General features: G+C 41.5%; 1 long non-coding RNA gene across 1 annotated transcript in view; it reads right to left on the reverse strand.

The window, feature by feature from the left end:
- LOC107982387 (uncharacterized) overlaps positions 1-25137 on the reverse strand; it is a 75787-nt gene extending 50650 nt beyond the window's left edge. Inside the window, exon 1 of the long non-coding RNA XR_001729901.2 lies at positions 25005-25137. This is a non-coding gene — a long non-coding RNA (uncharacterized LOC107982387). The remainder of the gene's footprint in view (positions 1-25004) is intronic.
- Positions 25138-25554: the final 417 nt, after the last annotated feature.

Genomic DNA, 25554 nt, shown 5'->3' on the forward strand with positions numbered 1-25554 from the left:
AACAACATCTAAATACCAATGATTGCAAACCACTTCGTGCAGTATTTTGATGCAGTCCTGTTAAAAGCCCCTTAGTAGTTAGGTTTTGAGGAGAAATAAGGCCTGAAGCTGAAGAAAAAGCAACAGTCCAATGCAAAATTTTTGGACTCCTTTATTAGGCCAACTTGAAGATAATTTTCTCCTACCAATACCAATAAATGCTGAAGATTTCCAGATGACATCACACAAAATGTTCACTAAAATGAGGTGGTTGGAAGTGATTGATCAATAGTATACATGTCACCTCAGTCCCAGTAGCATCCCTGTGGCAGCCCAGCCAAAGTCGACACATTACAACTCGGGTTGTCCTTCCCCATTTGCTTTATCAGATGAGAAGGTTGGGAGTTGCAACCCCCACAATCACAAGTTGTCCTCACCATTATTCTCCCTGGAACCTACATTCTGGTTTGAGGGCAGTTGCAGTCTCTCAGACCACTCATAGTTTGTCATGACTGTTCTCCTTTTTTCCTCAACTTCGGAATGCAAGCAATTTGATTTCTGACAATTTGACTAGAGCAGAAGGAGCATATTGATTTTCTATGCCTGTGACCAGAATATTTTACACCCAGATCAAAGTGATTAACATGCATATCAGAGCAGCATCAAAATTAACGTTTCAGTAAGGTCCCTGGACAGCTTTTCCACTCCTCTTGTTGTATGTCCTTAAGTTGTCTGTTTTGGAAAATGGAAATCTCCATAACCTTTTGGAGATGTTATGATCTTTGGAAAGGCATAACCTTCTTAGAAGTCACAACCTTTTGAAAAATTATGCCATAACCTATTGGGGAAATGGCATCAAGCAAGTTTCTCAGCTGTTAAACTGATGTACCTAGACATCTCTTTGAATGTTTAGGGACAAAGATACGCCAATGCACAAAAAATATATATTGTAGAATTTCGGAAGTGTTATTTTAGTTGCCCCAAAACATCTATTCTCCCTTAAAATATATTAGCCTTTAAATCATGCTCTCAAGAGACAAAATAAGTAGACTCCTTTAAAAGTAATATAGTTGGTTTATGCACAAACTTCATGTATTCAGCATACAGGTACTTTGCATATCAATCCAGTTACAGATAGGTTTTGAAGTAGTTTCTCCATATAGATAACACAGGGCATCTTTCTTATAACCAACAGTCCAAAGTCCAAAGCATCTGTCTGTTCTGAGAATCTAATAGAGTCTCTGTTTCTACACTGTCTAATGACTTCTGTACAGCATTCTGTTCCTACTGACTTCTAAACTGTACTGTTTCTATGGAAATCTCTAATCATACATCTGTTTCTACTGAAGTCTCTAAGTCTCTACTGACTTCTAAAACTGTTCTAAAATGGAGTCTGAGTCCTGAGCAATCCCAAATCTGATCACGTGGTCTGCAGCCACTCCCACAACACAGAGTTAAGGAAAACTGCACACCAATACACACATATGTACTACAGTAAGTAATCTGAATTATATACATAAACAATTAGTGGAGGCTTAAGAAGACAGCTATTTCCAACAGTCAACAACTTATGGAGACCCTGTGGTGACCCTACCATGGAGTCTTCTTGACTAGCCTTGTTCACAGGAGATTTGCTTTTGCCATCTTCCTTGAAAATCCATTTCTTGTTTTTCTTGGCAGCCCCTATGGGAAAGTCATTTATTTCGTGGGAGCAGGTGGATAGGAGAAAAGGTGGGCTCACGGAGGAAGAAGGGGAGATAGAAGGAGCTGCCCTTAAGAGAGATGAGTCAATATTATGATTTCCCCGATGAGGGAGGGGCCCAGAGATTGTATGCCTTACTTACATCAGCTAAGGTAAGTTTCCTGGCAAAGGACGGATTGGACTTGGTCAATCTGAGATTCAACATATAACAAGATTTGCACCAGATCTGCGGAAATTTGGCACATGGTGCATCTACATTGTAGAATTAATCCAGCTTGACATTTGACACCACTTTATCAAGGCTATGGAAACCTGTGAGCTATAGTTTTACAAAGACTTTACATTTCTTCTGCAAATCCCAAAATGCCAAGGCAGTTAAATGGGGTGTCAGACTGTATGAATTCTACAGCACAGATCAGTGATTCCCAAAATCTGTGGACTCAGATAACCCAGTTCAAAGCAGATATTGTGGATCATCTGCCTTGATATTCTAGGTTATATGGCTGTGTGAAAAGGCCCTCAGGTTCTTTGGTCAATGTTCAGGGATTTGGGGAGCTGACATCCAAAGCAACTGGAAGACCAGTGTTTGGGAACATGGCCTCTCTCAAGGCAACCTCCTCCAAACGTGTTGGATTACAAAACCCATCATTCTTAGTGGACATGATCCGATGCCTCTGGAGGTTTCCACAATGAAGATGGATGCTTTGAAGAGCCTGCCATGAAAGGAGAGAGGGATTTCGCTTCTCCAGGATAGTTGGGCTCCTATTGGAAGAAAGTTCTATAGGATGGCACTTCTTGAAAAATGACTGCGCTTTTCAAGACAAGTAGATTCCAAAGGTGACAGACTGGATTGGGATTCGATTGTCGTTATTTTAAAAGATCAGTGTCAACCCAGATTACATGATTGTGCAGTTTTCCCATGTTGTGATCTTTTTGAACAGAAGGAAACAGAGAGATAAGAACTGTGATGCATGGAGTCTCTAGGGAAGGTAACAGGGAAAAAAAGCCAGGTGTAGAGGTGACTTTTCTGGGCTACAAAAGAGCAAGATGCTGGGAATTACATGGCCTTTTGACAGGGTTTTCTTGGCAAGATTAGTTCCAAACCCAAGTCACTACACCACATTGAATCCTGCTCCACGTTGAGCCTGATGGCTGCCCTTGCAGAAAGTTTTCCAGACAAGATTTACGCAGAAGAAGTTAAACACCGAAGTCTTCCTCTGGGGATGAGAAACAGGGACTTGCATGAATCCAAGAGTGTCAAAGGATCCTTAGAAAAAAGTCCCAAAGAGTAACTCTTTCAAATCCACACTTGACAAGAGTTAAGGGGAGAATTGGGGGCTGTCTTTATCAAGGCAGAAAATATACAATAGCTGCTTTGAACTGGGTTATCTGAGTCTACAATGCCATATAATCCAGAGCAAGATGGATTTTATACAGCTGTGTGGAAGGGGCCTAAGTCTCTTGTTGATTTATGGTGACCCCATAGATTTCAAAAAGTTTTCTTAGGCAAGAAATATTCAGGCCCCTTCTACACATATAATCCAGTTCAAAGCAGACAATCTGGATTTCATATAGCAGTGTTGATGGGGCCTTAATATGGATCCAGCAGACAATGTTCTGAATATTCCAAGAACTTCACTTATGCAAATAAAACAAAAACAGATCTTTGGGGAAAAGAAACAATTGCACATGTGGGGAATACTGTTAGAATCAGAGGTTGTTTTGGTTCTTAAAATATAAGCCAACTGTGGAGGGATGTGTGTATGTTTCCTCTCGCATATGAAATTTAAACAAGTGGTTTGAACAATTTCATATTGTGTGCAAGTTTATTGCTAAATCTAAAAATGAAAACAGCAGCAATGTTAGCCTCACACCCAGGGGAGGCAGCTGGAATGAGATCAGAACTGTGAACAATCTCGATCATCCTTTGCCCACTCCATGACATCAGTGTTCAACAGCAGCTGGAAAGAAAATATGAAATATCCCATCCTGGGAATACATCAACCAAGGGTCTAGTCACTGTCTCTTTACACCTGCTGGCAATTGTTCTAAAAATAATGTTCTCACTTTAATGCCATTCCACAGGGAGAGAAAATGTGTGTGGGGGGGAACCCACATTCTTTCCATCTATTCCATTCTTCCTTCCGTTCTTTGCTTGCAACTTTACAACAAATGTCTGCAGTGGCTTTTGGCTGATGTTTGACTGACCAGCTGAGAGAATAATGAAAATAAGCAAGAGAAATATGATTTATTTTGTTTGTTTGTTTGCTTGCTTGATGTGTTGTCGAAGGCTTTCATGGCCGGAATCACTGGGTTGCTGTGAGTTTTCGGGGCTGTATGACCATGTTGCAGAAGCATTCTCTCCTGACATTTCACCCACCTCTATGTCAGGCATCCTGAGAGGTTGTGAGGTTTGTTGAAAACTAGGCAAGTGGGGTTTATATATCTGTTGAATGTCCAGGGTGGGAGAAAGAACTCTTGTCTGTTGGAGGCAAGTGTCAATGTTGCAATAGAGCACCTTGATTAACATTGAATAGCCTTGCAGCTTCAAAGCTTGACTGCTTCCTGCCTGGGGAATCCTTTGTTGGGAGGTGATTAGCTGGCCCTGATAGTTTCTTGTCTAGAATTCCCCTGTTTTTGAGTGTTGTTCTTTATTTATTTACTGTCCTGATTTTAAAGTTTTTTAATACTGGTAGCCAAATTTTGTTCTTTTTCGTGGTTTTCTCCTTTCTGTTGAAATTGTCCATATACTTGTGGATTTCAATGGCTTCTCTGTGTCTAACAACATGGTAGTTAGAGTGGTGCATCATTTCTGTATTCTCAAATAATATGCTGTGTCCAGGTTGGTTCATCAAGTGCTCTGCTATGTTTGTTTGTTTGTCCAGGAAAGAGGGCATCAGTAATGTTTCTTATAAATGTTGATGGAACTTGATGGAACTTGTGCTCTTAGATCAGGTGATAATAATGAAACTCTGGCTGAATTCAGCCTTATATTTGCACACTCCATAGTCCCAGGGCTTCCAAAAATATATCAGGAGTTGAGTGCCAGTAGTTTAAATTAAACTTAAGTCTGTGTGAATATATTCAGTATAGAGCTGTCCAACTCCCAGTTGTGAACAGGCTGGTTGTGTAGAACAGACAGGGAGGAAAAATGCTCCCATGCACTTCTTGGCTTCAGCATGCACTCCTTGGAATTTTTATGAGGATGGAGAATAACACCCTCCTCCCTGTATCATCTCTCCCCCTTCCATAGATGTTGAAATGAAGGTTGATTATACTGGTTGCACATAAATTTAGGATTCAGGATTTTAATTATATATTTGGGGGGAGGTATGAAAGAGGGGGAGGGAAGGATGTAGTAAAAAAAAGTAGGAGTGTGGCTTTTGGGAACATGTATCTAGAGATTCTTCTGGTCATCAAAATAAGCAGCACATATTTCCACACAGAAAAGTATGGTGCAAGGTTTCTAGTAAAAAGGTAAGGATTTCAGCCGTATCTCATTTTCAACCTGCAGCACATGTTGCTATAGTTTTACATTTACTATCTCATAGATTCCCAACCAATTCAGTGTAGTTTGTGGCAGACACAGAAATGAAGTTCCTGGAGTATAACGACCAATTTCAAAGTAAGTACTACAAAAGTAAACAGGAGTAACACTTTGAAACCAGGAACAGATTTTTCCCCCCCAAATTTTGTTACATAGTGTATTTATATCCCACTTTTATCTTGCAGCCAAGTAATAAAATCAGTTTTTATCATCTGAGACTTAGAAACCTTTTTTTTAAAGGAGAAATACTGTTTACACCTTGCAACTGATCAGGAGTCCAAGGAAAGAGCAGAGAAAGGATTGAGTTGCTGTGAGTTTTATGGGCTATATGGCCGTGTTCCAGAAGCATTCTCTCCTGACCTTTCACCCACATCTATGGCAGGCATCCTCAGAGGTTGTGAGGTTTGTTGGAAACTAGGCAATTGGGGTTTATATATCTGTCGAAGGTCCAGGGTGGGAGAAAGAAATCTTGTCTGCTTCAGGCAGGTGTGAATGTTGCAATTGGCCACCTTGATTAGCATTGAATGACCTTGGAATTTCAAAGCCTGGCTGCTTCCTGCCTAGGGGAATCCTTTGTTGGGAGGTGTTAGCTGGCCCTGATTGTTTAATGTCTGGAATTCCTCTGTTTTCTAAGTGTTGTTCTTTATTTGCTGTCCTGATTTTAGACTTTTTAAATACTGTTAGGCAGATTTTGTTCATTTTTATAGTTTCCTCCTCTGAGGATGCCTGGCATAGATGTGGGCGAAACATCAGGAGAGAGTGCTTCTGGAACATGGCTATACAGCCCTGAAAACTCACAGCAACCTGGTGATTCCAGCCATGAAAGCCTTCAACAACACAGAGAAAAAAATCACATGACAAACTGCCTCATCACACAAGAGCATGAATCCACTTTAAATCCGGTTTCTGCCTCCTGCAGAATTCTGGGGATTATAGTTTGGTGAGGCTCAGGACCAGAGCTGTTTAAAACCCCTCCCTAAAGTGGATTTAAAGTGGACTAAAAGGGGATCCAATATCTAATGTGATGAATAGTGTTAAATAGTACTACTGCCACAACCACTGTTGTTACTGTCACTACTATTTCTTACCTACCTCTCCTTTATGAATCAAGGTGAGGAAGAAGTTCAAAGAGCATATAAAACCAATAAAAAGAAAATATAAAGCAAAAATAAGACTTATTTACAAATAGATTTGGAACAGGTCTGTTGGCTAGTTGCAGACTTTGGATGTTATGAAAGGTCAGCAGTTTTATTACTGTTGTTGTTGGTACTGCTAAGCAGAGGCCTTTGTGGGATTCTCTGTCTCATGTGGCAAAATGACTGATTTGCCTCTCAGCCTCATGCAGCAAAGTGTCTGGAACAGCCGAGGGACTAATTTATGGGGTTGAGTCCGTTTACAGTGGTTCTCAACCTGTGGGTCCCCAGATGTTTTGGCCTTCAACTGCCAGAAATCCTAACAGCTGGTAACTGGCTGGAATTTCTGGGAGTTGTAGGCCAAAACACCTGGGGACCCACAGGTTGGGAACCACTGGTTTACAGCAATCCCAGAGCAGAGCAACTGCAGGTTTGGCTAGCTAGGCAATTCGCGCATGCGTAATGACACTCCCAACGATGAGAGAAGGATGGGGCGAATCCCTTCCCCTGGTCTTTATCAGGAATACTTCAACTTTTTTCACCTGGCGACCCCTTTTCGCTTGAAAAATTGTTATGTGACCACAGAGCATCTTCACTGTAGAATGTATGAAGTTTGACACTACATTCATTGCCATGACTCAATACTAGGGAATCTTGGGATCTGTGATTTGATGAGGCATCGGTACTCATTGGCATAGAAGGCTAACATCTTTGTAAAATGACAACTCTCTTTTTGTGTGTCTCAGGAGCGACTTGAGAAACGGCAAGTCGCTTCTGGTGTGAGATAATTGGCCATTTGCCAGGACGTTGCCCAGGGGACGCCCGAATGTTTTGATGTTTTTACCATCCTTGTGGGAGGCTTCTCTCATGTCCCCACATGGAGCTGGAGCTAATAGAGGGAGCTCATCCGCGCTCTCCCCGGGTTGGATTCGAACCTGGCAGCCTTTAGGTCAGCAACCCAACCTTCAAGTCACAAGGTTTTAACACATTCTCATGAATCCCTAGCATTCAGCCATGGCGGTTAAAGTGGTGTCAAACTGCATCAAATCTACAGTGGACCCGGTTCTTTTCTTGGCCCGCTTCGGCTGAATTCAATTTCCTCCTGTCTTCAGAATTTAGATTTGAGGGGTGCCGAAGGGCGCTTTGAAAGAAAGGAGGGGAAAAGACGTCTACTGGAACGGCGCCCAGCTATTGTCTAATCGACAAGAAGGGAACCAAACTACAAGGAGAAGACGGGGATTTTCATTTCACGTTGCTTTACTTTGAGGAAGGTCCATATCCTGCCGAGGGAGCCAGAGCGATTTGCATAATTAATTAACCTAATAAATCACTGGAAACGGATTAATTAAAGCGACCGCAGGCGCGCGGGGGGGGGGGTGGATGTCTAACTCTCCCAACTCGTCTGACTTCTATCCCTTTATTTCCCTCTTTTTGGAACTCTCCCTGGAAGTGGGTTGCTGTGAGTTTTCCGGGCTGTACAGCCATGTTCCAGAAGCATTCTCTCCTGACGTTTCACCCACATCTATGGCGGGCATCCTTAGAGGTTATGAGTTCTGTTGGAAACTAGGCAAGTGGGGTTTATACATCGGTGGAATGTCCAGGATAGGTGAAGGAACTTTTGTCTGCTTGAGGCAAGTGTGAATGTTGCAATTGACCGCCTTGATTAGCATTGATTTTTTTTCGTGACTTGAGAAACTGCAAGTCGCTTCTGGTGTGAGAGAATTGGCGGTCTGCAAGGACATTGCCCAGGGGACGCCCGGATGTTTTGATTTTTTTTTTATCATCCTTGTGGGAGGCTTCTCTCAAGTCCCCGCATGGAGCTGGAGCTGATAGAGGGAGCTCATCCGTGCTCTCCCCGGCTTGCAGATCAGCAACCCAACCTTCAAATCACAAGGCTTTAATTCACTACGCCACCGAGGGCTCCATTAGCGTTGAATGACCTTGCAGAATTAGCATTGAAACGCTGTGCAGCTTCAAAGCCTGCCTTCTTCCTCCCTGGGGGAATCCTTTTTTGGGAGGTGTTAGCTGGCCCTGATTGTTTCTTGCCTGGAATTCCTCTGCTTTCTGAGTGTTATTTATTTACTGTACAGATTTTAGAGTTTTTTTAAATACTGGTAGCCATATTTTGTTCATTTTCATGGTTTCCTCCTCTGAGGATGCCTGCTATAGATGTGGGCCACCTTCATTAGCATTGAATAGCCTTTCAACTTCAAGGTCTGGCAACTTACTGCCAGGGGAAATCCTTTGTTGGGAGGTGTTAGCTGGCCCTGATTGATACATGTCTGGAATGCCTCTGTTTTCTGAGTGGTGTTCTTTATCTAATGTCCTGATTTTAGAGTTCTCCCTGGAAGCCTTTGAAGGTTCATCTATACTATAGAAGCATTCCGAGTTGACATCACTTTAACAGGCATGGCTCGGTGTTATGGAATCCTGGAAGTTGCAGTTTCGTGATGTACCAGCTTTCTTGGACAGAGAAGGGTCAAGACCTTGTAAAATTACAATCCTGTATGTTTTCATCCTATTGAACCCTGGCAGTTAAAGTGGTGTCAAACTGCATTTATTATACAGCACTGCTTCTCAACCTGTGGGTCCCCAGATGTTTTGACCTTCAACTCCTAGAAATCCAAACCTTTGGTAAATTGGCTGGGATTTCTGAGAGTTGTAGGCCAAAACACCTAGGGACTGACAGGTTGAGAACCACTGTTCTACAGTATCAATACACCCTAGAAGTAAATAAGCACCCTTTTTAAATAAAGCAATCCTTGTCAGACTACACAGAGAAACAATTGAAATCCACAAGAAGCACGTGGACAATTTCAATAGAAAGGAGAAAACTTTGAAAATGAACAAAAGCATGCTACAGGTATTAAAAAACTATTAATTCTGGACTAAAGAGCTACACTCCAAGGGAATTCCAGACAGGAAACTGTTGGGAATCATCCTGGACTACTCAAGTCTAAATGTAGTCAGATAGATGATAGAGTTAGATTGAGGGAATCCTTTCCCCGTTTCCAAAGCATGCCTAGATAGGATTCACCATTGTTTCCTGCTTCCCATCCTGTTTAGGTCAACCCCACCCTTTGATGCTTTAGAAATGTGATATTTCCTAGGGCTTTGATGTAACTTCCCCAATTTGGCTTTTTGAATGTTTATGGCCCTAGAGAAGAACTGACCCACGAGGTTTGGTTGCCATTCCAGCTTCCTGCTTTGTTCCAGAGAGGACTACCTCTGTCCTCTATTAGTCAAGATGTAGCTATCTAGATCTTTGTTATTTTATTCCGTCTATGTGTATTAGAACAGGATAGATTAGATAGTTAGGTCCAAACCTTTTCTATCCATCAATGGATTTCTTTTTACCTCAATAAATGCTTTTAAACTTTAAAGCTAACTTTGCATCCCTTTGCCTTCCTGATGACAAAGAGGCCTTCTGAAACTCACACTGCGCGTAAGTCTCACAACTGCAATTTTTACTCTGCTATTCCCCCTGGGGGAATCCTTTGTTGGAAGGTGTTAGCTGGCCCTGATTGTTTCTGTTGGGAATGGACGAGCCCATTAAGCTCTAATCACCCTCTTTATGAGGTAAAGAGGGTGATTAGAGCTTAACGGGCTCGTCCATTCCCAACAGAAACAAACAGGGCCAGCTAACACCTTCCAACAAAGGATTCCCCCAGGGGGGAAGCAGCCAGGCTTTGAAGTTTCAATGCTAATCAAGGTGATCAGTTGCTACATTCACACTTGCCTCCAACAGACAAGCGTTCTTTCTCTCACCCTGGACCTTCCACAGATATGTAAACCTCACTGATCTAGTTTCCAATATACCTCACAATGTCTGAGAATGCCTGCCATAGATGTGGGCCCAACCTCAGGAGAGAATGCTTCTGTAACATGGCCATACAACCCGGAAAACTCACAGCAACCCAAAGCAATCCTTTGCGTGCCTGCCTATTCAGAAGTAGAAGGCTGATGGACACTAGAGTTCAATAATCTGTCAAGGCTCAGATCTTGCACAGCCCTATCACCACATCACCCCCCCCCCCCCCCTTTGCCCAGACCTCCTCCTCCCTCCATTGTGAGTGTCCTTCCGGTTCTTCGCTGCTCATACTGTCATCTCCCTGGGGCAGAGACCTGCCCTCTTTATAAAGAGTGTCGAAAACCAGGGTGTAATGTAAGACAATCACTCTACTGTGTTCTGTCTGGTTCCAAAACAAGAAGTCAAGCATGCGGAAGACGGAAGACGTGGAGAATGTGTTCGCACAGGCCTACCCTTCCCCTGGTCCCATTGGCTGGTGAGGCAAGGCTTTCACTTCCTGCGTCATCAGCCCTATGTCACTGGAGCATCAAACTCATCTGTTTGGATGAAAAGAAGAAAAGAAAGGGGGGGGACGTGAGAGCACCTCTAAGGCCACATTAATGCAGTTTGACACCACGTTAACTGTTGTGGCTCTATGCTATGGAATCTTGAGATGTATAGTTTGGGAAGACACCAGCACTCTTTGGCAGAGAAGTCTAAAGGCTGCAACTTCATGATTCCAAAGCATCCAGCCAGGACAGTAAAAGTGGTGTCAAACTGCGTTAATTCTACAATTAGGTAGATGCATCTAATGACTAGAGCCCCTTCTACACTGCCATATAAAATCCAGATGATCTGCTTTGAACTGGATTACATGGCAGTGTAGACTCATATAATCAAGTTCAAAGCTGATAATGTGGATTATCCAGTTTGATAATCTGGATTTTATGGCAACTAGAAGTGGCCTGAGGGAGAAGGAACAAAAGGAAAGGCGAGGGAAAGTTATAGCATCATTTAGGCTTGTCCAACCTTTCTTAAGTCCCTTCTGGGAGAGAGGGTGGTCTAGAAATAAATTATTATTATTATTATTATTATTATTAATCATAATAATAATATTGATGTACAAACACAAATGATAACTAGAGAATCTCAAAAGAAAGATCCACTGAATCTTCCGAAGACACTGCCACTGTAGATTCCAGAGAAATTGATCAGAAATTCCTGCCTCAACCACAGAAGAAAACAACCGTTATCCAAATCTAGATTTCCCCTTCCTCCGGTGACTTGCCCAAGGTCACCCAGTGGGCTCCCAAAGCTAAGTGGGGATTCAAACTTTCATCTCTCTAAGGGTGCATTTACACTGTACAAGCTTTGAAGCTGAAAGGCCATTTAGTGCTAATCAAGGTGATTAATTGCAGCATTCACACTTTCTTCAAACAGGCAATAGTTCTTCCTCCCAGGCTGGACCTTTCATATATATATATATACCCCACTTGCCTAGTTTCCAACAAACCTCACAGCCTCTGAGGATGCCTATAGACAAGAAACAATCAGGGCCAGCTAACCACCTCCCAAAAAAGGATTCCCCCAGGCAGGAAGCAGCCAAGCTTTGAAGCTGCAAGGCCATTCAATGCTAATCAAGGTGATTAATGGCAACATTCATACTTGCCTCAAACAGACAATAGTTATTTCCCCCATCCTGGACCTTCCACAGATATATAAACCACACTTGCCTAGTTTCCAACAAACGTATCCAACATAACCTTCTCACTTATCCAACATAAACTGGCCGGCAGAACGTTGGATAAGTGAATATGTTGGATAATAAGGAGAGATTAAGGAGAAACCTATTAAACATCAAATTAGGTTATGATTTTACAAATTAAGCACCAAAACATCATGTTATACAACAAATTTGACAGAAAAAGTAGTTCAATATGCAGGAATGCTATATAGTAATTACTGTATTTCCGAATTTAGCACCAAAATATCATGATGTATTGAAAACATTGACTACAAAAATGCGTTGGATAATCCAGAACGTTGGATAAGCGAATGTTGGACAAGTGAGACTCTACTGTATTTTGAAGGTGTTGGCTCAATGCTATCTAACCCTGGGATTTGTAGTTTGTTGAGACACCAGCAATCTTGGTCACAGAAGGCTAAAAATCTTGTCAAACTACAACTCCCATGATTACAGACTATTAAGCCATGGCTCTGGTGTCAAACTGCATTAGTTCTACAGTGTAGAGTGCATATCTGTCATGTCCTTTTATGTGGCCCTACAGATGCTGGACTACAGCTCCTGCATTTCTCATCATGACTAACATGAAACAATCAGGGGCAGTTAACACCTCCCAACAAAGGATTTCCCCAGGCAGAAGGAGTCAGACTTTAACGCTGCCAGAGTATTCAATGCTAATCAAGCTGGCCAATTGCAACATTCACACTTGCCTCAGTCAGACAGTTCTTTGTCTCACCCTGAACATTCCACAGATACACACTAGTTTCCAACAGACCTCACAACCTCTGAGGATGCCTGCCATTGATATGGGTGAAATATCATGAGAGAATGCACTAGAATATTGCCATACATCCCAGAAAACTCACAGCAACTCTGTGATTCCGGCCATGAAAGTCTTGTCAACACATTAATGTAGTTTGACTCTGCTTTAACTGTCATGACTCAATGACATGGAAACATGGGATTTGTAATTTGGTGAGGCATCAGCACTATTTAGCTGAGAAGGCTAAAAACTACATTTCCCATTATTTGACATCATTGAGCCAAGGTAGTTAAAGTGACATCAAACTGTAATAATTCTACTGCACCCCTGGTTCTGTTCTACCACTCAAGTTATTATCCCTTGCTGGCTCCTCACAATATAATATAATGACTGGAATCCTGTTGTTTACTCCCAGTTAGTGCAGACACATGGAATCAATTGTTGAAGGGTATGGCAACTGGTAGAGAAGTCTCGATGATTCATTGTGTCAGGAATAACCAAGGATTGGGGACAATTTGAAAACCAGGCGATAACATTGCCATCAGTCAGAGATGACTTTGAAGTCACACAATAACAATATTATATAGTCATAGGATATATTAAAACAACAAAAAATACTCATCCTAAACGTTTACCAGGATTATACTAACATGCTTGTTATTATTAGGCCCTTTCCTCAGTGAGATCTTGGCTGCATCTACATCTACTAATGTAGTTTGGCTAACTTGAACTGTAAAACTACAACTCCCAGGATTCCATTGCATCGAGCTCTAACAGTTAAAGTCATATCAAACTACATTACTTCTACAGTGTAGATACACCCCTTGTCTAACCCAACTGTCTTGGCTTTTCATAAAAAAAGTTTAGAGAAAATTGGTCAAACTTTAAAATAGAATTTTAAATGGCTTTAAATTTGTAAAATTTTAAGGTTGCATTTGTATATATAGGCCAGCATATCTTAATCCTTTCCATGCAATACCATGTGCTGCTGAAAATGGTATCTTAATCTAGTCACCTACATATGGTGCATGATTGATAAGCAATATGCTCTGAGGTGGAGGAAAAAATTTCAATCTCTATCTGCTTAGGAACAGCATCCAGCCAAACCTGACCACTTGCCCATCTACTTCAATAAGACAGTAAACAGGTACTGAAGGTTTTCATTTTGGGTGTCCAGAAGCATTCTCTCCTGACATTTCTCCCACATCTATGGCAGGTATCCTCAGAGGTTGTGAGGTCTGTTGGAAACTAATGTGTATCTGTGGAATTTTCAGGGTGAGACAAAGAACTGTCTGCCTGAGGCAAGTGTGAATGTTGCAATTGGCCAGCTTGATTAGCATTGAATACCCTGGCAGCGTTAAAGTCTGGCTCCCTCCTGCCTCGGGAAATCCTTTGTTGGGAGGTGATTGTTTCTTGTTAGTCATGATGAGAAATGCAGGAGCTGTAGTCCAGCATCTGGAGGGCCACATAAAAGGACATGACGGATGTGCACTCTACACTGTAGAACTAATGCAGTTTGACACCAGAGCCATGGTTTAATGGTCTGCAATCATGGGAGTTGTAGTTTGACAAGATTTTTAGCCTTCTGTGACCAAGATTGCTGGTGTCTCAACAAACTACAAATCCCAGGGTTGTGCCAACGCCTTTAAAATAATGTCAAACTGTATCAATAGAGTGATTCCCAAACTCCAGTCCAGCTTGTATTTTGGACTCCCCAAAACCCCAGCTGCTGCGACCAGTGATCGAGAATTATAGGAGCTGAAGTCCAGAAGACCAGAGTTTGGAGATAAACACTCTCCATTAGTGTCAACCGATGTTATTGCTTGCTTTGAGTTATTCCTACGGGGTTATTTCAGCAGGAAAGGAGGGTAGATGTAATAATAATAATAATAATAATAATAATAAATAATAATAATAATAATAATAATAATAAAAAATAAAATTTATTCTTATATCCCGCCCCATCTCCCCGAGGGGACTCGGGGCGGCTCACAGCAATAATGAAAACAGTGACAAATTACACATTGTAAAATGAAACATGAAAAGCAGTCATACAATCAATACATACATCACATGTTAAAAACAAGGAGATAAAACAGTTCTAGGCCGAAATAGAGGGCTTCTGTAACCTATGAATGTACGGGAGGATAATATCATTTTCCTTCCACTGGAGAAACCCCATCTATGTTTGTAATCTCCCCACCAGCCATTCTTTGCCAACGTAGCTATCTTATTTTTAACTTGCGTCCGTATTCTATAAAATACTGTACTAGGAGTGGACGCCGCAAATGCGTCTAGTGGCAACGAGGGACTATCCTGGCGCAGGGCCTTGCTGGCTTTGCTCTGCTGCCAAATGGGATCTCTTCCCAATTCCTCATCCTTGGCGTTTCCTTCAGGGCCCGCCTCGTCTATTCCCAGTTTCTTACTTGTTACCTTCCCCTCCTCCTCCGCAGAAAAGGAGAGAGATTGCATTAAGAAAAGCAGGAAAATACAGCTTTTTCGGTTTCTCCCCTTCCTCCCTTTCACAGAGAGTGAGGGAAAGGTCTGTGTGTTGTGGGAGAGAAAATATGTTCTTATCTCCAACTGTCAAGGGGAGGCAATTTCTCAAGTCGCTCCTGACACGAAGAAAAAAAAAAAGAAAAAAAGGGGAGGCGAACTAACACTGACCCCTGTGTTCTTGAAGGCTTTCGTGGCCGGGTCACTGAGTCGCTGTGAGTTATGCGGGCTCTATGGCCATATTCCAGAAGCATTCTTTCCTGACGTTTCGTCTGCATCTATGGCAGGCATCATCAAAGGTTATGACGTCTGTTGGCAACCAGTCAAGTGGGGTTTATATTTCTGTGGAATGTTCAGGGTGGGGAAAAGAACACTTTTCTGTTTGAGGCAAGTGTGAATGCTGCAATTGGCCATCTTATTTATTTATTTATTTATTTATTTGCAACATTTCTACCCCGCCCTTCTCACCCGAGGGGACTCAGGGCGGCTTACAACAACCGGCAAAATTCAATGCCAAACAGATAAATAAAACAGCAACACATATAAAACCATTAACAACTATTCATAAAATACAACACATAAAATACATAAAATACATTAGTCAGCTAAAGCATATAGTTATTTAAAACCACTTTTCCACGGAACCATTGCACATAAACCTAAGTTCAGACCATGTCAATATATTGCTTATTCATTAAATGCTTGCACACAAAGCCATGTCTTAATTCTTCGTGAAGCCCAGGAGAGTTGGGGCCTGCCGGATGTTACTGGGGAGGGAGTTCCACAGCCGGGGAGCCACCACCGGCAATGAATAGCCTTTCAGCTTCAAAGTCTGGCTGTTTGTCTGGGGGAATCCATTGTTGGGAGGTGTTAGCTGGCCCTGATTGATTCATGTCTGGAATTCCCTTTTCTGAGTGTTGTTCTTTACTTACTATCCTGATTTTAGAGTTTTTTAATACTGGTAGTCAAATTTTGTTCATTTTCATGGTTCCCTCCTTTCTGTTGAAATTGTCCACAGTAAATAAAGAACACTATTCAGAAAACATAGGACTTCCAGACATGAATAAATCAGAGCCAGCTAACACCTTAAAACAAAGGATTCCCCCGGCAGTAAGCAGCTAGGCTTTGAAGCTGCAAGGCTATTCAATGCCAATCAAAGTGGCCAATTGAAACATTTACACCTACCTCAAACAGACAAAAGTACTTTCTCCCTCCCTGACCGTTCCACAGAAATATAAACTCCACTAGTTTCCAACAGACCTCACAACCTCTGAGGATGCCTGCCATAGATGTGGGTGAAACGTCAAGAAAGAATGCTTCTGGAACATGGCCATACAGCCCGGAAAACTCACAGTAACCCTGACCCTTTTGTGACATGCCTCCATCCTTTTTCACAGCAAAAGTTATGCTTAAGAAGCAGATGCATTGGAAAAGACAAGAGCTATGTGGATGGCTTTTTCTGATCCTGACTTCTGTTTTTGGCCTTGCCAGTCTGACATGGTTCTAACTGCCATAGCTCCACGCTAGGGAATCTGAGGAGTTATAGTTTTACAAGTTAGGCACCTCTGCTTATGAGTGCTGAGCCATGGCAGTTAAAATGCTGCCAAACTGCATTAATTCTACATCACAGATGCACTGCAAGGCATAAACAGGATACTTTCTCATACCTGTTTCTCAGCAATGGATATGGAGAGGGAAATAGGCATACTTCAGTTAATGAAATGGATGTATTCCCGGACAATAACTCGAATTTCATATCAGAGGCAGAAATAAAAAGGAAAGAACAGAGGTTTCTTCACAAGCCATAATAAACACATGTAAAATGAAACAACTAGGTCAGGTAGGGCTTGCATAAGTAAGCAATAATATTTTGAATCTATTAGAAACAACTCAACTATGTTTATCCAGCTAGTGATATTTTTGCCTTCCACCAGTTTTGTTATATTATTTTGATGGCTAAAAGTATACAGTTATTCTTTTCTGACATGCTGGGAGCATATTCTGCTCTTTTGCTGTACATGCACACTCACTAAGGGTTTCTGGAGGCAACTACTAGTATTTATTTACCTTGATTGTTAGGGGCAGATACATTCAGCTAGAATCCCATTTTTCCCAGTTTGAGGTTTATTGCTTTACTATGTTGATATATTTCAGCTGGTCAGAAGACAAGGAGGAAAAAAGAATGGTCAGGCTTTGTAAAAATGAGCTACTCTTTTTAGAGGCTTTGGGCCCTTCCACACAGCCCTATATCCAAGAATATCAAGGCAGAAAATCCCACAATATCTGCTTTGAACTAGGTCATCTGAGTCCATACTCAGATAATGTGGGATTTTCTGCCTTGATATTCTGGGATACAGGGCTATGTGGAAGGACCCCAGATTACCAAGGCAGAAAATCCCACAATATCTGCTTTGAGCTGGGTTATCTGGGTCCACACTGTCAGTTCAGAGCAGAAAATGTAGGATTTTATTCAACTGTGTGAAAGGGGCCCTTGCTAAATGAGTTATGTTAGTACTGTTTCTGATGCTGGAAGGAATTTTTCACTTCTATGAATTTGTCCTCTTCCATCTTTTTTAGGCTATCCAACTAAATTATCCATCACTGTGCCTTATTGTACCAAGACATACATTGCATTCCTGTTCCTTGAAGGAAGAAATTGAGCACATATTTGGGCCTATATCTCTACCGACCAAGCTCACTGATTCCAGGCAGGCAAGGAATGACTTTTGCTTTCAAGCAATATCTGTAGCACTTTCCGTTGCAGGTCCCACTGAGCTCAATGGGATTTAAAAGGGGACCATGTGTCCTAAATATGCAGACTAAAAAAAAGGATCATTGACTGAATAAAAAATATGTGTTCTTTTTTCCACTTTACCCTACTTTTTTGTAGGCAGCATTAAGAATGCTAGGCAACAAAGTCCAATAGTGGAGTGTTTCATGTTTTCCCCTTTTCATCTCTCTCTCTCTTCTTCACGTCTTTGTTTCCTTCCCTTCCTCTGCAGACCTTTGTAACAGCAGGGTCTCCTTCTTCCTACTGCTTGGAAAGGTGGCCTCATTCTGTAACTACAACCCCCAAAAGCCCGGCAGTGGGACTAGTGCTCTTTTGGCTGGGAGCTTTACTGCAGAAGGATAAGGTTTTCAAACTCTGCTTAGTGTCTACTTCTAAGGACCGACTTCGTACACACTGCCCAGTCTCCACCGATGAACTGTGTAGACTGAGATGTCAAACTGCCTTCATTCTACAGTATAGACACTCCTAGCCCAACATGCAAATCGCTCCAACAGGCTGGCTTCCCTCCTGTAAAAGCCGGAAAATCTCAGGTATTAGGAATATATTCATAATCTATTAGGATTTTGATACCAATGTGGTTAGATATTGGAGCAGAGTAGCAAAAATACAGAAGTCTAGGAGTTTATGTGAGCAAAGGTGAGAAAAAGCAAAATAGCCAACCTCCCTTTCCCTTTAAAGAGTCATGCACATAAAATAAGCATCAGAGACATCAAAAGTAAAATAGTAAAAATATGTTTACTCACAATCTTGTATGATGATGGTCATACAGGTAAAAACATCTTAAATCCAAAAAATACAGTTCAGGATACTACATATCTCTTAACAAAGATGTAACATCAGCATGGCACGGCAGGAAGAGCATGAAGAGCCAAAGAGTGCGAAAGAGAGAGATCAAAAGAAAGTCTCTCCTTTTATGCCCCAAATTCTAAAGGCATATGTCACTTCCTGTATGTCTTCAGGAAGTATACTCCCATTTCCCATATTTCCCATTTCCCTAAAATAGTGCCATCAACTCTGGAATGCAGCTTTGGCTTCAGGTTACTAAGCAACAAACAAAACTAACTACATAAACCATCCCACATTGAAAATGCATGCATGATTGCTAGATAACCCAACACCTTAAGGCAGTGGTTTTCAACCTGAGGTCCTCAGATGTTTTTGGTCTTCCAGAAATCCTAACAGCTGGCAAACTGGCTGGAATTTCTGGGAGTTGTAGGCCAAAAACATCTGGGGACCCCAGGATGAGAACCACTGCATTAAGGTCATCATAGGCTGGACACTAAGGTCCTTTTCCACATCTGAATAAAACCCATATTATCTGCTTTGAACTGGAATATATGGCAGTGTGGACTCAGATAACCCAGTTCAAAGCAGATATTGTGGGGTTTTCTGCCTTGATTTTCTGGGTTATATGGCTGTGTGGAAGGGCCCTAAGGCCCACAACCACAACATAATGTTTTCATTGTTTTATAAGTACACTATATTAACTAGAATTACCAACTAACTTACTTTCCAAAAGCCTTAAAAACAGTTCCTGGTGGCCAAGTAGATATCTATTGAAATGTGGGGCCATGGCTGGTAACAGGGGGTACCATTCCTATTGACAGTAAACTCTCTTTTCCCCTGCATGCTGGATTCCTTTTTGAAATTGTGATACAGTCACTCTTTCCTTTACTTCTGTTGGAGAATTTGAGCTGTTAGGTTCAGAAATAACCATCAGTTGGGGCAATTCCACCAAAATATAGCAGAGTACCAGAGGAATGTGGGAGAAGGAATCCTTCAGCTTAGCCCCATCTCTAGCCTAGCTACTCATTGAGGACTAGAAACTTGATTGCACAAAAAACCTGTGCAGTCCAGGAATGAAACCCAACAACTTCCAGTATCTGACTTTTAGGGGCTGTTTTGGCATATTCTAAATTAAATTCTTTATACCAGTTAGGTTCTTCCATTCACTACATCCACACTGTCTGTGGCTTAAATCCAGATATTAGTCCCAATTATACATGTTGAATTAATGAGAACTTGGTAAATCTGCTGATGCTAATAGCTAGTATTAGTAACTGGATTAGACCTATGGACATCTGCCTGTTTGATGTAGTTTACTCCATCTATACTGATGAAGTCAACCCATGTGTCTATTTCAAACCTAAACCAGAGATGGATTATTGATGATGTTGGATTTCAAGTCCCACCAGACCATGGCAGCATAGTCAATGGTGAGTAATGATGCAAACTGCCTTTCAACAATATCTGGAAATCCACACATTTCTCATCCTTGGCACAAAACCAAGGATTGGTAACTATGGCCTTCTGGATGCTTTTGCAATGCAGTCCCCACCATCTTCCTTCATCCTTGGCATTCTGATAGTGGAAGGGATAGGGAAGAACCCACTACAATTTATTTCATTTTATTTGCTAAATGAAGGGTTGCAAGTTACCCTTGTAGATCTATCAGAAAAGGATCCAGAGACTATCTGAAATATTTTTTTCAACCTCTTTCCACACCACACAAACTCACAATGGAGGGGAGTATTGTTTCTAGCTTTCTTTCTCCATCTTTTTTTTTGGGGGGGGGGGGGGGTATCTCCCTTTCTATCTCCTTCCTTCCAATATCCCACTTTCCCACAAACCTGTCTGAGTTTGCATTAGACAAGCCACTTACAGGACTAAGTTCTATAGTTAGCTCCAACTAGAACAGACTCATTGAATCAATAAAAAATTGTCCTAATTGTTCATTTATTACAGTCACCATGATTTAGTGTGTGCTTTCTCCATGGGGCTCATAACTCCCTTCAAATTTTGATAAATAGTACATACTTCCATAAGTTCCATTGATTTGATGGGCCTTCTGTAATGGGGACTGAAAACCAAATGTACACACTGAGAAATCAACAATTATTTAAATCCCATTTATTCAGTGGATATATTCTAACTGGAGCTAATAATGAATTCAGCCCACAATTATTAAATAGTAAGTCATAGACAAGCCCTCAAACCAGTACATTTTAAACAAATAAACAAATGAATATACTTAAATAAAGACATTATTTATTCAAATATGTTCATTTGTTTATTTTGGAAGATAACTTAATTTTTAGCTAAATTAGAAATCCTATTTTAATGGTTTGAGGGCTGGGCTAGAAGACCAGGATTTGAATTGAAACCTATAGGGAGGGCAAGTCTCAACCTGAGAAGCAACCCCTCTGAACTAACCTTGCCAGGAAAATGCAAGTTTTATTTTATGGTCACCATAAACCTCTTATTTGGTCAGTGAGAGAGCTAAGAATCGATTTAGCTCATAATTTTCTTTTACTAGCATATATACCTAGTGATGCCTGGTTGTTGGGGCTACTACTTGCCTACTCTCTCCCTTCTTCAGCTCAGAGAAGGCCTACCTCACAATGTCTCCATGGTAACACTCTGGCAATAGGACAAGGTCTTTCTGGTTCTTTCTTTCCTTTCTTTGTTTCCCTCATATGCCTTCTCCTTTTTTTACTTTTTACTTTTCTTTTTCTTTCTTTTCCTTTTACACTTTCCACCCTCTCCTTCCTTCCTTCCTTCCTTCCTTCCTTCCTTCCTTCCTTCCTTCCTTCCTTTCCCTTCTTTCTTTTCCCCCCACTCCTGCCCATACCTTTCCCCCTTTCTCTTCCTGTCCCTCTCTTCCTTCCTTCCTTTTTCTTCCTTCCTCTTCTTCCCTTCCTTTCTTTCCCTTCTGTTTCTCTTTCATTTCCACCTCCCTTCCCTTATATACATTTGTTACCATTTGTCCCAGTGAAATCACAGAGGGCTTTTGTGGTACAAACAAACAAGCAAGCAAGCAAGCAATTTGGCTACAGTGATAGTTTTCTGAATGCCACCTAGTGGCTGTTTTAAACATTTACATGAATCTGTTGTGCAGGTGTACAGTGTACTCTGCAGAACATGCTTGAGCTTTACTTCACAAAAAGGAAAACCATCCTGTTTAGCAAACCTTGCAAATGGTGATTTGTTTTTAGGATGTGTTTGATGTTATACCTATTTTTTATATACATATATCCAGGGTCATGTAAAATTTTATTGGGTGGAAAAGGATTGTGAGTGGGAAAAGTTTAAAACAGTGGTTCTCAACCTGTGGCTCCCCAATTGTTTTGGATTACAATTCCCAGAAATCCCAGCCAGTTTACCAGCTATTATGATTTCTGGGAGTTGAAGGCCAAAACATCTGGGGGCCCACAGGTTGAGAACCACTGGTTTGAGAGACCCTGACCTTAGGAAACTGGGAGACCAGGGTTTGAATCTTTTTTGGATTGCACAGTGTGAGACAATTTTTGTTCCTGGGTTATTGTTGGGGAATCTGAGCTGTTAGGCTCAAAAATAGCTCTCAGTTGGGGCAATTCCACCAAAATATAGCAGAGTATCAGGAGTAAACCATAACCACCAGAAATTTCGGTATGGTGAGAAAGAATAGCCTTCTATTCCTTAGGTTGGCTCAGGATTTCAGAGTCAGAACTTTGATTCAAAAATATTTATTTATATAAAAAGTCTTGATAGAAAAGTCTTGGAGCTAACTAGCATGCTAAATCTCATCTTCTAAGGAAGGTAAAAGGTAAAAATATCAATGCAGCTTTTTTTTGCCTAGAGAGAGGCAAAATGTGCATCCTCACAGGGAGAAAGGAAAAGCAGAAGAAACCCTAAAAAGGTAGAGACCGCATGGTCAACCCAGGGCAGGAAGTTCCCTCACAGAAATTGCATTACTACCTCATCAAAGAGGGAGGAGACAGTGGCTAGCAGGAAAGACAAAGCCCTTTTGGGAAACATACACAGGAATATGAGGAATCCCTGAGTTTAGCCTTGTCTCTAGTCTAGCTGCTCACTGAGGACTGGAAACTTGATGACACAAAGATTTGTGCAGTCCAGGGATGAAATCCAACACATTTTGCTATAGTTTTTCAATGGATATATCAAGTCTCAACAAATTCAACATGTGTGTTGTCGAAGACTTTCATGACCATAATTACTGGGTTGCTGTGAGTTTTCTGGGCTATATGGTCATGTTCCAGAAGCATTCTCTCCTGACCTTCTCATTTCACCTACATCTATGGCAACCTCTGAGGATACCTATTAGGAATATATTCATAAGATGTTAGGATTATGATACCAATATAGTTAGATATTGGTGCAGAGTTACAAAAATATAGGTGTCTAGGAGTTTATGTGAGCAGACGTGAGAAAAAGCAAAATAGCCAGCCTCCCTTTTCTTTTAAAAGAGTCATGCACATAAAATAAGCACCAGAGACATCAAAAGTAAAATAGTAAAAATATGTTTACTCACAATCTTGTATGATGATTGTCATACAGGTAAAAACATCTTAGTTCAAAAGAATATAGTTCAGGATACTACATATCTCTTAACAAGAAGTAACATCAGGCATGGAAGAATCAAGAAGCAGGAAGATGTGAAAAGAGAGAGAGCAAAAGAAAGTCTCTTCTTTTATGCCCCAAATTCTAAAGGCATATGTAACTTCCTGTATGTCTCCAGGAAGTATACTCCCATTTCCCACATCACATGCAAAACCCCTAAAATGGTGCCATCAACTCTGGAATGCAGCTTTGGCTTCAGGTTACTAAGCAACAAACAAAACTAACTACATAAACCATCCCACATTGAAAATGCATGCATGATTGCTAGATAACCCAACACTATCTGCCATAGATGTGGGCAAACACCAGGAGATAATGCTTTCCCTTCCCTTGTGACAGACACAAAAATGAAGTTTATGGCGTATAACAACTACTTTCAAAGTAAGGTAAAGGTTTTCCCCTGAGTTAAGTCCAGTCATGTCTGACTCTGGTGGTTGGTGCTCATCTCAATTTCTAAGCCTAAGAGCCGGTGTTGTCTGTAGACACCTCCAAGGTCATGTTGCCGGCATGACTGCATTGAGCACCGTTACCTTCCCGCCAGAGTGGTACCTATTGATCTACTCACATTGCCATGTTTTCGAACTGCTAGGTTGGCAGAAGCTGGAGCTAACAGCAGCCGCTCCCAGGGTTTGAACCTGGCACCTTTCAGTCCGCAAGTTCAGCAGCTCAGTGCTTTAACACACTTCGCCACCGGGGCTCCTTCAAAGCAAGTACTGCACAGTTAAACAGGAAATACCACTTTCAAACTAGGAACAGAATTTTAAAAACATTTTGTTACATAGTATTATGGAAACACACAGAGTGAACTTAGGCATATTACACTCTCTCAGCCTCAAATAAGGGCAATGCCAAAACCCTTCTTGATACATATTGCCAAAATAAACAGCCTTAGGAAACTCCTCATTTTGAAACTACAGTAGAGTCTCACTTATCCAACATAAACGGGCCGGCAGAACGTTGGATAAGTGAATATGTTGGATAATAAGGAGGGATTAAGGAAAAGCCTATTAAACATCAAATTAGGTTATGATTTCACAAATTAAGCACCAAAACATCATGTTTTACAACACATTTGACAGAAAAAGTAGTTCAATATGCAGCAATGCTATGTAGTAATTACTGTATTTACGAATTTAGCACCAAAATATCACAATGTTTTGAAATCATTGACTACAAAAATGCATTAGATAATCCAGAACGTTGGATAAGCGAGACTCTACTGTATTGCCAAAACAAACAGCCTTAGGAAACTCCTCCTTTTGAAACTACTTGATGACAGATAACAGCCCATAATGGAACTGGTTCTGAGTCTAGCTGTTCACCTATCTACCTTCCTTCCTTCCTTCCTTCCTTCCTTCCTTCCTTCCTTCCTTCCTTCCTTCCTTCCTTCCTTCCTTCCTTCCTTCCTTCCTTCCTTCCCTCTCTCATCTTACCACGGTGGTTCTCAACCTGTGGGTCCCCAGATGTTTTGGCCTTCAACTCTCAGCTGGTAAACAGGCTAGGATTTCTAGAAGCTGTAGGCCAAAACACCTGGGAACCCACAGGTTGAGAACCACTGTATACCACTTTTCCCTTTGAATTCTCCCGTTCACAGCGAGGGAATACAATGACTTGGCAGAGAACCTCAAGGCTCAACAGCCTCTTCTCAAGATTACTCACCAGCCAAGCTGGAGACGCTTTATTTATTCATCGCAAGGGGTCTTTCCGAGCCATCAATTCTGCCACTGTCTCTCCACCCCTTTTACTCACTCACCCATCTCTCATCCAAGCCAAGAGGGACCTCCACTCAGCCTCTCTGTCCCTCTCAAATGGATGATGAGGTCGGGCTCATAATAATCCATGCATTTGTCATAACGGGAATTTGTCATCCAGCCGGACTTTGTAAGTCTCCCAGGTGACATGCTTATGTCATTGGATTGTCGCCGGACTTAAAAATCAGGCGGGAAGGAAATGAGTGAAAAGGAAGGAGGAGCGAGAAGGAATTTCAAGGGTCTGGATAAAAGGGAGGGTGGGTGGAAGACAGGCTTTCAAATGCAATGCCTTCTCCGAATGCGGATCTGCTATGGTGTGGAGACACGCCAAAGAAACCTAAATAAATAAATGTAAATAATATTATTTATAATATTATAATATTATTTTACAAACGACTCTCTCCCAGCCCACCGCACAGAACGGTCTTAAACACAAAGAGGGAGGGGAGAGGAAGGGA

The sequence above is a fragment of the Anolis carolinensis genome, chromosome 2 (genome assembly GCF_035594765.1).
Source record: "Anolis carolinensis isolate JA03-04 chromosome 2, rAnoCar3.1.pri, whole genome shotgun sequence".
In the NCBI taxonomy this organism is placed as follows: Eukaryota; Metazoa; Chordata; class Lepidosauria; order Squamata; family Dactyloidae; genus Anolis; species Anolis carolinensis.